General features: G+C 36.6%; 1 pseudogene; it reads right to left on the bottom strand.

The window, feature by feature from the left end:
• Window positions 1-3,896: 3,896 nt before the first annotated feature.
• LOC100961006 lies at window positions 3,897-11,371 on the bottom strand (annotated as a pseudogene).
• Window positions 11,372-12,124: the final 753 nt, after the last annotated feature.

Below are 12,124 nucleotides of genomic sequence, written 5' to 3'. Positions count from 1 at the left end.
TTAATTAAAGTTACTTAGGAAGAGAAAGAACAAAGGCATGAACCCTATTAAATAGTCTTCATGCTAGTTCAATTCATGACACAAAAGATATGTGTATTTTCATGAAATGCACTCATTTCATGTGTGTTTTCATGAAAAACAAACACAACCACTGAGTTAGTATTTAAAATATTACATTTTTACATTTCTAAGTATTAAATGAAAGTAACACTGGTTAAAGTGAAGGCACCTAATAATATTTATTAATTCTCAAACTGAATGACTTTGACAAAAACAACAAATGTGTCCACAGGTAACTATAACAAGTGTAAATTTTTCACAGATCCTTTTAATTAATAATATTACATCTTTACAAGAACAGTTGTTTAACCATTAGCAAAAAATTGCTTTCAAAATACTTTAAGGAACTGAAATAGATGCATACTTATATATTATCAACACAATGAAACATAATGAAATTAGACTTTGTAAGAGAAGTATATAACAATTTGAAACCTGGAAAATGCATAGTAATTTGATCAATAAATGAGAATCTGTAAAATTAGAAATGTATTTCCATATTAACAGCCCTAGCAATTATTTCCAAGAAACTGACTAAAGACAGTTTTAGAAACTGCTGAGGTCAAATTGTATTCCACACCTAAGATACTTATTTTTTCAAGTTTTCTTTCCCTTAGCAACTTCAGTTTGTTTTCCAAAGTCAACCTGCTTTGAGAATTTACACATTTAAGAACTTTTCAACTTTCAGATAAAAAGCTTTATCAGATGGTTCTCATTTAGAAAGTCTCTGAAAATATTATTTGTATTAACATAAATTTCACCCTTACAAAACTTAAGGTTATTGCTGATGACAGGTGTCTCTCTACAGGAACCTCTTACTGGGGTGTATTTTACATGTTACCCAAGAGACCTTCCAATATGTCTTCTGGCTAAATAATTAAATACTGAAAAATACACCAAGGAGGCTTTTTTTTTTTTTTTGAGACAGGGTCTCGCTCTATTGCCTAGGCTGGCGTGCAATGATACAATCATAGCTCACTGTAATCTTGGTTTCCCGGGCTCAAGTGATCCTTGTGCTTCAGCCTCCTGAGTAGCTGGGACTATGGATGCATGCCACCATGCCCAGCTAATTTTTAAATTGTTTTGTAGAGATGGGGTCTTGTTACAGCCTAGACTTGTCTCAAACTCCTGGCCTCAAGTGATATTTTGGCCTTGGCCTCCCAAGTTGCTGGGATTATAGGTGTGAGCCACTGCACCCAGTGTGGAGGGTTTTCTATAGGTACTCAAGAAACATTCCCAATGAGAGGTCCCTTATAGAAATATATGGAAAATCATATATTGATTATAATTACATAAGTGAAAATGCTACATGATAGGCCTTTATGAAACATCTTCTTATAGGTTCTTGAACATATTAACAATATTGTTATTTTTACATCTGAAAGATAAGTTCATTGATTTTACCATCTCATTTGTAAATATTACTGACAATAAATATTTATTTTCTATTATGTACCTGTTCATTTCTGAGGATAGAAAAACTAAAGAAAAAGGCTCCACTGGGTCCTCCCTCTCTTCCTAATAAAAAGACTGACCTCTGCCATGTAGATGGCTGGTAGGTAGGAAAGGAACTATTCTTAAATAGACCACCAACAAAAGATAGGCCATCTAGCTTTGTATGTGTTTCCCTTGTTATTCCCGAACCTTTGGCAAAAACCTTAACTAAATGTTCCAGTCTGTCTCGGCTGTGTTATAGGAGGTAAAGCACAAGTTTATACCATGATTAGTTCAGTGTTAACATGTACCGGCCTCTCTAAGAGCAAGCTGCCAGGACACAAGGCTAAAAGCTTCACATAGGATGTCCTGAAGAATAGTACTTTGACCAGATACCGAAGAATCACTTGAGATTAAAAGTACAGATCTGGGGCCCATCTCAGATAAAATAAATGTATGTGGTAGGTGGCAGGAATAGGCATTTTTGAAAAGCTTCCCAAGCTTCCAAGCAGATATGAAAATGCATCTGTCTTCTTTACATCAGAAGGTAAGATACTGACGTTTCCTTAAAAAAAGGAAAACAGTGCTACTTTTATCACTTAATCTATGTTTTGGAATTTATATTTAAATGAATATTTTAAACTTTTAATTTAATACTGATATATACCCCTGACATAAACAGAAGGTATTGACCCTAAAAGGTTTGAGAAATGTTGCTCTATAGCATATGACTAGCATCCTGTGAACATTACTGCTGCCATGCGACTTAGCTTCTTGGCACACTCGATGTATACTTTATTTAATTAAATCAATTGATCTATTTATTTTTGAGACAGAATCTCACTCTGTTGTCCTGTAAAGTGCTGTAGCATCATAGCTTACAGCAACCTCCAACTCTTGAGGTCAAGTGATCCTCTTGCCTCAGCCTCCCAAGCAGCAGAGACTATAGGCATGCACCACCATGCCCATAGTTTATCTATATTTTTAAACTTTATTCAAATTTTTAGGCTACATTGTTCTCACTTCCAGGGTAAAGTTCCATCTGTAGAAGAGCCCCTCACCCGAGGGTGTGTTATACATTCTCACAATGTGCACCTTAGTCGAGATCCCACCTCATGCTCTCCCTCCTTCTGCCATATGTCCCCTCCTGCCTCCCTCTATCCCCAAATTGGACTATAATAGTGTTTTATTGTTCTTACGAACATGTAATTGTTTATATATTGATTTTATATTAGTTTATCTATTTTTAGTAGAGACAGGGTCTCACTCTTGCTCAGGGAGATCTGGAACCCCTGAGCTCAAGCAATCTGCCCAACTTGGCCTTCCAGAGTGCTAAGATTACAGGTATGAGCCTCTGCGCCTGGCCGTACACTTCATTTTAATTCTGATTCAATAGATCCTTTGCAAAAAAAAAGCTTCTTCAACTTATTTTTAGGCAAGGGGATTTAATTTGACAGTGAAATATTAAGGTCTAACTTGTTTTAGTTAGAAGTCTGAAATACAAAGCATGTTTTTCTTGGTAACATCAAAATGTAATAAATAATCCTTTAATTTATGTACAGGTTGACTCTGATGTATGAAATATAAAAAATAATCATTAATTAGTAATGTGACAAATAGGCATTAGATTCTAAGTGAGGGTGGCAAATGAACAGCTAATCCCTAATGTTAGCTAAAAACAAATCCCAAATTTTTGAAAGGAAGTAAAAGGAAATGAACTGGGGGGTTCACAGTAGAGACAGAATGTAATTTTCAAAAACTTTATAATTTTTAGAAAATGTAGAAATATGGGTAGGCAGATTAACTGCTGACATTATACTAAGCCACACAATTTTATTCCTAAATGAAAATACATCTTAGATACTGTTGCCAAATTAATGTGAGTATCTCTTGCCAATAAGGAATGACAACAGAACACTGAAGGTTAGGCATAGTTGTGGTAAAAACTGGTCTCTCTAACCTTTTGATCATATCTGAATATTAAAATAATTACACTGGTGCTTTTAACCTGCCATGTATAATTTTTTTAATGTATCCTGCCATTTAAAAATACTGAGACAGCTAACATTTAAATAAATCCCTGCTGTTTGGGAATGTTTAAATGACTGAAGCTGTGAACATATTTGCTAATTTATACCATATTTAGTATATGGTGTAAATGATTCTAAATGATATAGCTATTTAATATACATTATGTTGATTAATTGGTATTTGAAAATAAGTCTGTTTTTCTTTTGAGTAGCATTTTGGAAAAAGTGCACTGAGTATAATTTCCAGTCACATGTTACTTTTCTAACCTATACTTATTTCAAAATCTTATAACTCAGGAAAGGTAAACAGTAGGCAAACCAAAAGTCCAGCAAATCCAGCTTTCCCTACCCCATTTTAGTTTGCATGCCCATTTACAACCATCTTTTCTCTATAAATTTTCCACTGAGTCCATCAAAAAATCGAGGCTCTGAAAGTTTTCTAGAAGGTTCGGCAGTTTTGTGGAGTCTCTGAATGATTACAGCATTCTGTAAACCTGCTTCTTCCAGTGTGAGCGTTTCATCTGGCAGTTTAAGGAAAGGAAGAGCTGTTGCCAGGGAAGAGGGGGGACTTGTTTCACATCCTTGGAATTGTTCGATGAAGTCTTCGATGTGGCTCGCCCTATGAGAAATGTTAAATTTCTGGACAATCCTTTCCCCATTGGCTAACCAGATCTGTATGTTAGTTATGGGTTCCCAGTCGTTCAGTGGAACAGCAGACAAACTACTTTTATTTTCAACTTTAATACTCTTTGCTTTAGAAACCATCTTTGGTATAGTCCTAGTCTGTGGCCTTGTCCTGAAAAGGGCTAAAATACAGTTTCGTAGATGCATGTACTTCATTTTGTTATCTTCAACTTTAGCATCTACCTCCTCTTTATCAAAAATTCCCTGTAATTCTGAAGGTAATTCCCCCTTTGGATAGCGTTCAGAAACTGCTGAGTTGTACCATCAGAAGAGCTTCTGGAATCGTTGACTGCGAATACATTTTCCATAACTTTATACTTAAACCTGCCTGTTTCTTCTGTTCTGTGGGGGACAAGCATTTGGTACCAACTTTCTGAGCTTCCTCAAAAAGGCTGTCAACAAAATATTTACAATTGTTTGTTGATTATCACCAAGAAGTTGATTGTCAGATCCTGTTTCACAGGCCCATTCTTTTATACTTTCTCTATCTTTTTGTCTTTATGACTTCCTGCTTGGTCTTTTCTAGGCATGTCCTCATGCTCTTTCTAGATTTTTTCTTGTGAGATGGCTTTGTGTTGGTTGCATTCCTCATCGAAGATCTTTTCTCTCTTCGAGGTGATTTCTCTACAGGACTCCTTCTGTCCTAGATTTAGTAACTACTTACTTGCCCTGTCCCCTTGGACGGCTCTTCTAAATTAATGTATTATCTCTTGTGGGTCTTGTACACCCTATTTATACCTTTGTCATTTGTACCTTAATTTTTTTTAATTGCCCTAGTTTCAATTCTCTGTTTTACTTTCAGGATCCTAGTTGATAAACTCAGCAATAATTCCTCAGTTTTTCTTGTATAAAATTCCTCCTTTCAAGAATAGCTTCCTTGTCATGTGAAGTTCATGGAGCTGATTCTAGCCTGACGTTCCACAAGACACAGGTCTGGCAGAGCATTCTACCCCTAGCTTGAGCTTTGGGTTAATGGATGGGATGAGGATTGAAGTCTTTTCTCCTCTCTGCTAGTTTTGGTAGAATTTCTGGGAAAGAAGCACTCTCTCCCTCAGAAAGTATGGTAAGCAGGGAGTGTCCGAGAGCCATCTTTGTCTTCATGTGGAAAAAGTTTCCATAAAAATGGAGCCAGTATAAAGGAATGCTAGAAAAGAGAAAAGGCTTAATTTTTGTTCAGTCTCTGTAAATTGTAACTAAAAGAATCTTAATTAATATGTTTTATCATTACCACCCACAAACTATGGTTATGTGTTAAGAACTAGGGAGAGTAAGATGATTATATTTGAGGGATATGTTGTGCTAACTTATGGCAAAACTATCTAGAGAACAGAGGTAATTTTTTCCCTGTATATATCTACGTGTGTCCAAGATTGTGACTATCAAATTATAAACACTAAAGATTCTAATTCTAGATGATTATAAGAAATTCATCTGCATAATATTAAGAAACTTATCTGAGTAAAATTTTTCAATACCTTGTAGAATGGATCTTTACCCCCCCCCCCAACTTTTATTTTCCAGATAACACCTTATTTCTCTACCTGGAAAATATTCATAAGTTTTGTCTTTCTATTGTTCTACAGGCTGGTATTTTTCAAATAAAGATTATTGGGTTTAGTCTTAGTCTGAAAGTGTCCATCATAATGATTTTGCTTGTGATCTAAGTTTTCTTTTCACTTAAGTCTCGAGAGCAGGAAACCTACCAGTTGCATTAACTCTTTTCTTAGTAAGAATTCTGGATGGAGCAAGGAAGAAATTGCCAAAAGCAAATAGAATATACTGTTGCAAAATGTCTTGTTTCTGGTTGTATCTCAAAGAAATTCAAATGTGAAAACTTCTTCAAACAGGAGTTTTAAATAAGTAGTTTATCTAAGGAAAGTATTTCCTAAGCCTTCAGCTAGTTAAAATATGTCAGATCTTAGAATTCAAATTTTGGTTGCATTTTTATTCAAATGAATCTAAACATTTAAATCCTTTCTCTTTTTCCAAAGAAAATGGAAAGGAAAACAAGACTATGCATTCATTTTTCAGTGTTTAGGAAGAAGGGATTGGTTCCTGACATATTTAGGAGCTAGTAAGAGAGTCACAAACTTAGATCTGTGTCAAGTTATTCAGAAAAGCTTTTGAATTTTTTAAAGATAGCACTGACAATTGAGACTTGTTTCCTTAAGGACTGATTCTTTGGATCTCTTTTGACAGTTTTTCCATAAGGAAAATACTACAGAGATACTATGTTTCTGTCCAAGATAAAGAACCACATTCCTTCTGATTTGGTGGTGACAATCTAGAAATGCCTTTGAAAAAGATTTCAGATTAATATGGGGGTACAAACAATTAGATTGCATAGTTTGCATTTGTAAGAGTAAAGTCCAATTATAAGGTGTGTCCTACACCCAGGGAGTAAGCTGCATACCTGTTCAATGTACCCTTTTGCTGGGAATTTACCCAACCTCTCCACCCGACTCCCCTACAATGTTCTTGAATTTCATTGAGTTTTTCTCTCATTCAAACATGTAGGTTTTAATCTACTACTTCTAATTTAGTACTAGGTATATGTGGTATTTGCTTTTTATGTGATGCTTCACTTAGGAGAATGGTCTTCAAATTGGTCCAGATTATTGTAAAAGATGCATACTCTTCATATTTTTATGGCTGAATAATATTCTATAAGTGCCCACTTGTTGAAGGGCACTTGAATTGTGCTGCTGTAAACATTCAACTGCAAGTGTCTTTATGGACAATGCCTTTTTTTTCCTTTGGGTAAATACCTGGTATTGAGATTGCAGGATCAAATGGTAGGTCTACTTTTAGTTCTTTGCGAAATTTCCATAGAGGTTGCTCAAGTTTGTGGCCCCATTAATTGTGTATAAGTGTTCCTTTCTCTCTACATCCATGCCAGGGTCTACTTCTTTGGGACTTTATAAGTGGGCCATTCTCTCTAGGGTCAGATGATATCTCATTGTGAGTTTAATTTGCATTTCTCTGATGATTAGAGATGATGAACCTCTGAATGAGGCTGAATTCTATTTCTTATTCATTTCTTACTTTGAGTCTCAGTATCCTTTTATCCTCCCTTTTAAAACTTCTATTCCCTTATTTAGTGAGCTTTTCACTTTTCTGTTTGTACTAGACAGAGCTGATTTTGCTTCGTAGCCTAAAAGTTTGGCATGGTGGGCTCGGTGCCTGTAGTTCAGGGGCTGGGGCACCAGCCATATGCACAAGAGCTGACAGGTTTGAATCCAGCCTAGACCTGCCAAGCAACAATGACAGCTACAACCAAAAAATTGCTGGGCATTGTGGTGGACACCTGTAGTCCCAGTATTTGGGAGGCTGAGGCAAAAAAATTGCTTAAGCCCAAGTGTTTGAGGTTGCTGTGAGCTGTGATGCCATGGCATTCTACCAAGGGCCACATAGTGAGATCCTGTCTAAAAATTGGGCATAATGACTTACTCCTATAATCCTAGTACTTGGGGAGGCTGAGGCAAGAGTATCACTTGAGGCCAGGAGTTTATGCCTAGCCTAATGAGATCATGTCTCTACAAAAAAATAGAAAAATTAGCTGGGTGTAGTGGTGTGTGCCTATGGTCCCAGCTATTTGGGAGGGTGGGGCAGAAGGGTCGCTTGAACCCAGGAATTGGGGGTTGCAGTGAGCAATGGTGATGCCACTGCATTCTAGCCTGTGTGTCAGAGCAAGACCCTGTCTCAAAAACAAAACAAAACAAAACAGATCCTGACAATGCACTATTTATTCATCCTAAGTGGCAATGGAAAATGCCTCTCTCTGCTGATTACAAATCACAATTTTCACTATTGTGCTCCAAACATATTTATAACTCTTTCAAAGGAGATTAAAATAAATTTTAGTGTAAAAATTTAGTATAAAATTTGAGTGACCATTATTAACAATCATTTGTCCATTTTCATATACATTATTTCATTTGAGTCCATATTAGTTTACTGAGGCCATTGTAAAAAAATACCACAAATAGGTGGCTTAAAGCAACAGAAATTTATTTTCTCACAGTTCTGGAGGCCAAAAGACCACAATCAAGGTGTTTTCAAGGTTGGTTCTTTCTCAAGGCTTTGAAGTTGCGTCTGTTCCATGCCTCTCTCTTAGCCTCTGGTGTCTGCAGGCAATGATATGTGTTACTTGGCCAGTAGCTACATAGCTCCATTCTCTTACATCTAGCCATTGGGATGCCCTTGATTTCTTTCTCTTGCTTAATTATTCCGGCTAAGACTTTTAGTACTATGTTGAATAAAAGGGGATAGAGTAGACATCCTTGTTTTGTTCTAGTTCAACAAATTAGCTGAGGGTTTGTTGTATATGGCCTTTATTACATTGGGGCACATTCCTCCTCTACCTAATTAATTAAGAGTTTTTATCAAATATTTTTCTGCATTGAAATGATCATATGTTTTTTGTCTTTCATTCTGTTGATGTGATGTATCACATTTATTGAACTGTGTATGTTGAACCATCCTTGCATCCCTGGGATAAATCTTACTTGATCATAGTATATAATCTTTTTGATGTACTGTTGGATTTTGTTTGCTAGTATTTGGATGAGAAAATTTGGATTTTTGTTCATCAGGGCTTACAAGGACTGTGGGATTCTCCTTGTAGTAAAGACTGTCAATATCTCGTGGCAATGAGGCTGGTGAGGGCCTTTTGTTTACCTTTTCTCCGTAAGGTGAATTCCAACCTGGCTCTGAACCAATCCTGGTGGGTGAGTCTAGGTAATTGGAAGAGTCCCCCATTGAGAACTCTATACTACCATCCTGGGCTCTGTGTTCCAAAGGGGCTTCATAGTCCCTTGCTGCACTCCAGCCTTCCCTCTTAGACACTACAGCCAAATTTTAGTTGTTTATTCATGCACTAGTCCTTTATTGTGAGAGGAACCAGTGCCAGGCACCTGTAGTCAGTCATTGTCTGAGCTCTTTTTCTAGTCTTCTGTTTTATATTGCTCTCCTTCTGCTCCTTCTCATCCTGTATCCAGATCCTTGGGGGGAATCAGCCAGTGATCATTATCCTGGATGAAGCTTTGGGAAGGCGTGCTGGCTCTGTCTACAACCCCCCTTTTCTTGGCAGTCTGTGTAAATAATTAATGATGCACCTGTCTCATTATAGACAAGGGAGTAGAGCCACAATGGGTGTCTGGAGTTTTGATTTTTAAGAGCAAAATCTATTTTGTTGATTGGTCCTGCTGAGGCCAGAACGTAGAAAGCACAAGGCAACATGTGAATAAATGTGCTGCAAGGTATGACACACGGCAATAAAATGCCTGAGTGAGCTTTTCCAGGCTTTTCTGAGATGTGGAATATTCTGTAATCCCACAAAATGCTCAGATCCAATTAATATTGAGTTGGTTACAGAAATTCAAATAGGTAGAAAGGATGTAACAATTGTTTGGTATTCTAAACCAATTCTTGATTTAAATAAAATGGCTTATATTCCTGTGTTTCTGTGTATTTACTTGCCTTATATTAATCAGATTTCATTGCTCAAATGGATTAGAAAAGTAAACAGCAGGCAGTTGAAGAGCAAGGCTAGTCTTTAAGAAAGTTTGAGTATGTATTTTTTTTCCACATTAAATGCCTACTCCCACCTACATTCTAGTTTGACAAAAAAGATTTCTCTTTTGAAGTCACTTTTACATTTTCCAAGAAGTCCTGAATCCTGGCCTTCTTTGGTTTCCTCTCCTCTTCAAATTTCATAAGCAATTTGTTAATGCCCTGTAATTTAATCTCCTATTATTTGGCATGCATGTTATATTTTGGGGTCTGATCTCATCATTGGACTCTAAGTCTCAGAACCTGGTACTTGCCCTACTTTGAGTAACTAGCAATGCATACCCAAACCTGGAGCTATGACTGATGTAAGTATAGTCCATATTTATTCTAAGCCTAGAGCTGACAGCAGTCATATTCTTATTGTATCATAATAATATTTAACATTATGAGGGTCTGCTCTGCATTAAGCACTATTCTAATTGCCTTGTATGTATTAACATCAGTTTTGGGGAAGTTTTTTTTTTTTTTTTAAGACAGAGTCTCACTTTGTAACCCTCAGTAGAGTGTCATGGTGTCACATCTCACAGCAATCTCCAACTCCTAGGCTTAGGCAATTATCTTGCCTCAGCCTCCTGAGTAGCTGGGACCATAGGCACTCACCACAACACCTGGCTATTTTGTGTTGCAGTTTGGCAGGGGTGGGGTTTGAACCTGCCACCCTTGGTATATGGGGCCTGCACCCTACTCACTGAGCCGCAGGCACCGCCCAGTTTTTGGAAAGTTTTAAGCCTGAATAATTTGTTGGAAAATCTCAGAGGTGCTGTCATTGGGTCGAGGAATGTAACTTTCATCAACGTTTGGCTGGTCCCTTTCTGGAGAATACTATTGCTATTTTGCAAAGTCAGGGCCAAACCAATTTTCATCTTCACAATCTTCTTGCACTCTGTCCATTTTTAATATTTTAAAAAAATTCAAGCTTTGTGTCAGTGTCTATTTGAATTGGTTTGGATAAATGAGGGTGTTGACTAATTTTGTCAAAAAGAAGAATTTGTGTGCTTATACCCTTTTATTGAATTTTTTGCACTAACATTCTTGGCAGTTGATTTACAAGTATTAAAATTGTCAATACTATAGGTGGACTTATGAATGAAAGAAATTGCAACTTTAATTTCATTAGGTTGGCTTTTTCATGGTGGGTTTTAGAAGTTTAGGGACTAAGCCTTATACCATTTGGACCAGACTTATTCTTTACTGGCTGTGACTAAAATTTTTCTATTATTGGGAATTTCTGCAAGTCTTTCTATTTCTCAATTACCAGCTTTCTTAATACTCTAGAGACATGTTTTAGAGGCTATTGTAAGAAGGAAGCTTAGGGTGTTCTTTTGGTTGGATATTGGTGTGTTTGGGCATGTAGGTCCCATATCTGTGTGGCTGAAGATTCGTTCTGATTTAGTTATTGCTCATATTCAGGAGTTAAAGATGACAAATCCTAAAACAGAAATGGTTTGTGTTCTCTCTTGCTCACTTCTACCCCTCCCTCCATCCTCACCTCGCTTCATTGTCAGGAATATTATGTCTATAGAATTCTCGCCTTCTTCCAGAGCGGTAAGTTCTGCTACAAAAGTTGGAGCCATCACCACAGTATCCATTTTGATGATTTGTGTTTTTAATGCCATTTATTTCTTACATACCATTCCATTTTACTACCTTCCATCCTCTGTTAGGATGCCTAATATCGGTCAAGCTGTCTCAGAATTTTGTCATGTATGATTCATATCATAACAATTTTATGCCCATAAAAAGTTTTCATATGCTTCTCAAAATTAAATAATGATTTTTTTGAGGTCAGGGAAGAAAAATTTGCCAGACTGAATCAAAGTTATACTGTACCATTTTAGAAACACTCCCTGTGACTCAGTGAAAACATACTTCAACACCTCATACCAAGTACAAAATCCAACAGGACTGTACAAAAAGGTGTTTGATATCTTTTCTCTATAATTTTCATGTCTTGTATTTTTTTTAAAATTTTGCTTCCTTTGAAACAATGTCCAAGTGTTTTAAAGGTATTTAACGTGTGGCTCTTTGATGTAGCGTTATTTCAAGTCAGCTACTCATACTTCTGTTGAAAGTTTTTATATGGCTAACTCCCAAATTAGCCAAGTTCCTTGTATTTAAGATTACAGAGTCATCTGAACCCTGTTTTCTGTTCTGTTCCATGTACTTGCAGAGTGGACATATCCTTTCTGATGAAATATCTCTTTCAAGAGTCAAAAAACTAAAAGAAAAGTTCCCATCTGAAGGAAAGATCACTCCTAATCTTCAGAGATTATGTAGCTATCTCATTACTATCATGACCCCGTGTAGTGACAGCCCCTTAAATAAATGCACACTTCCCGTGT

The sequence above is a fragment of the Otolemur garnettii genome, unplaced genomic scaffold, assembly GCF_000181295.1.
Source record: "Otolemur garnettii isolate 467f Iridium unplaced genomic scaffold, OtoGar3 scaffold00054, whole genome shotgun sequence".
Taxonomy (NCBI): domain Eukaryota; kingdom Metazoa; phylum Chordata; class Mammalia; order Primates; family Galagidae; genus Otolemur; species Otolemur garnettii.
This window is presented reverse-complemented; position numbering and strand designations above follow the sequence as displayed.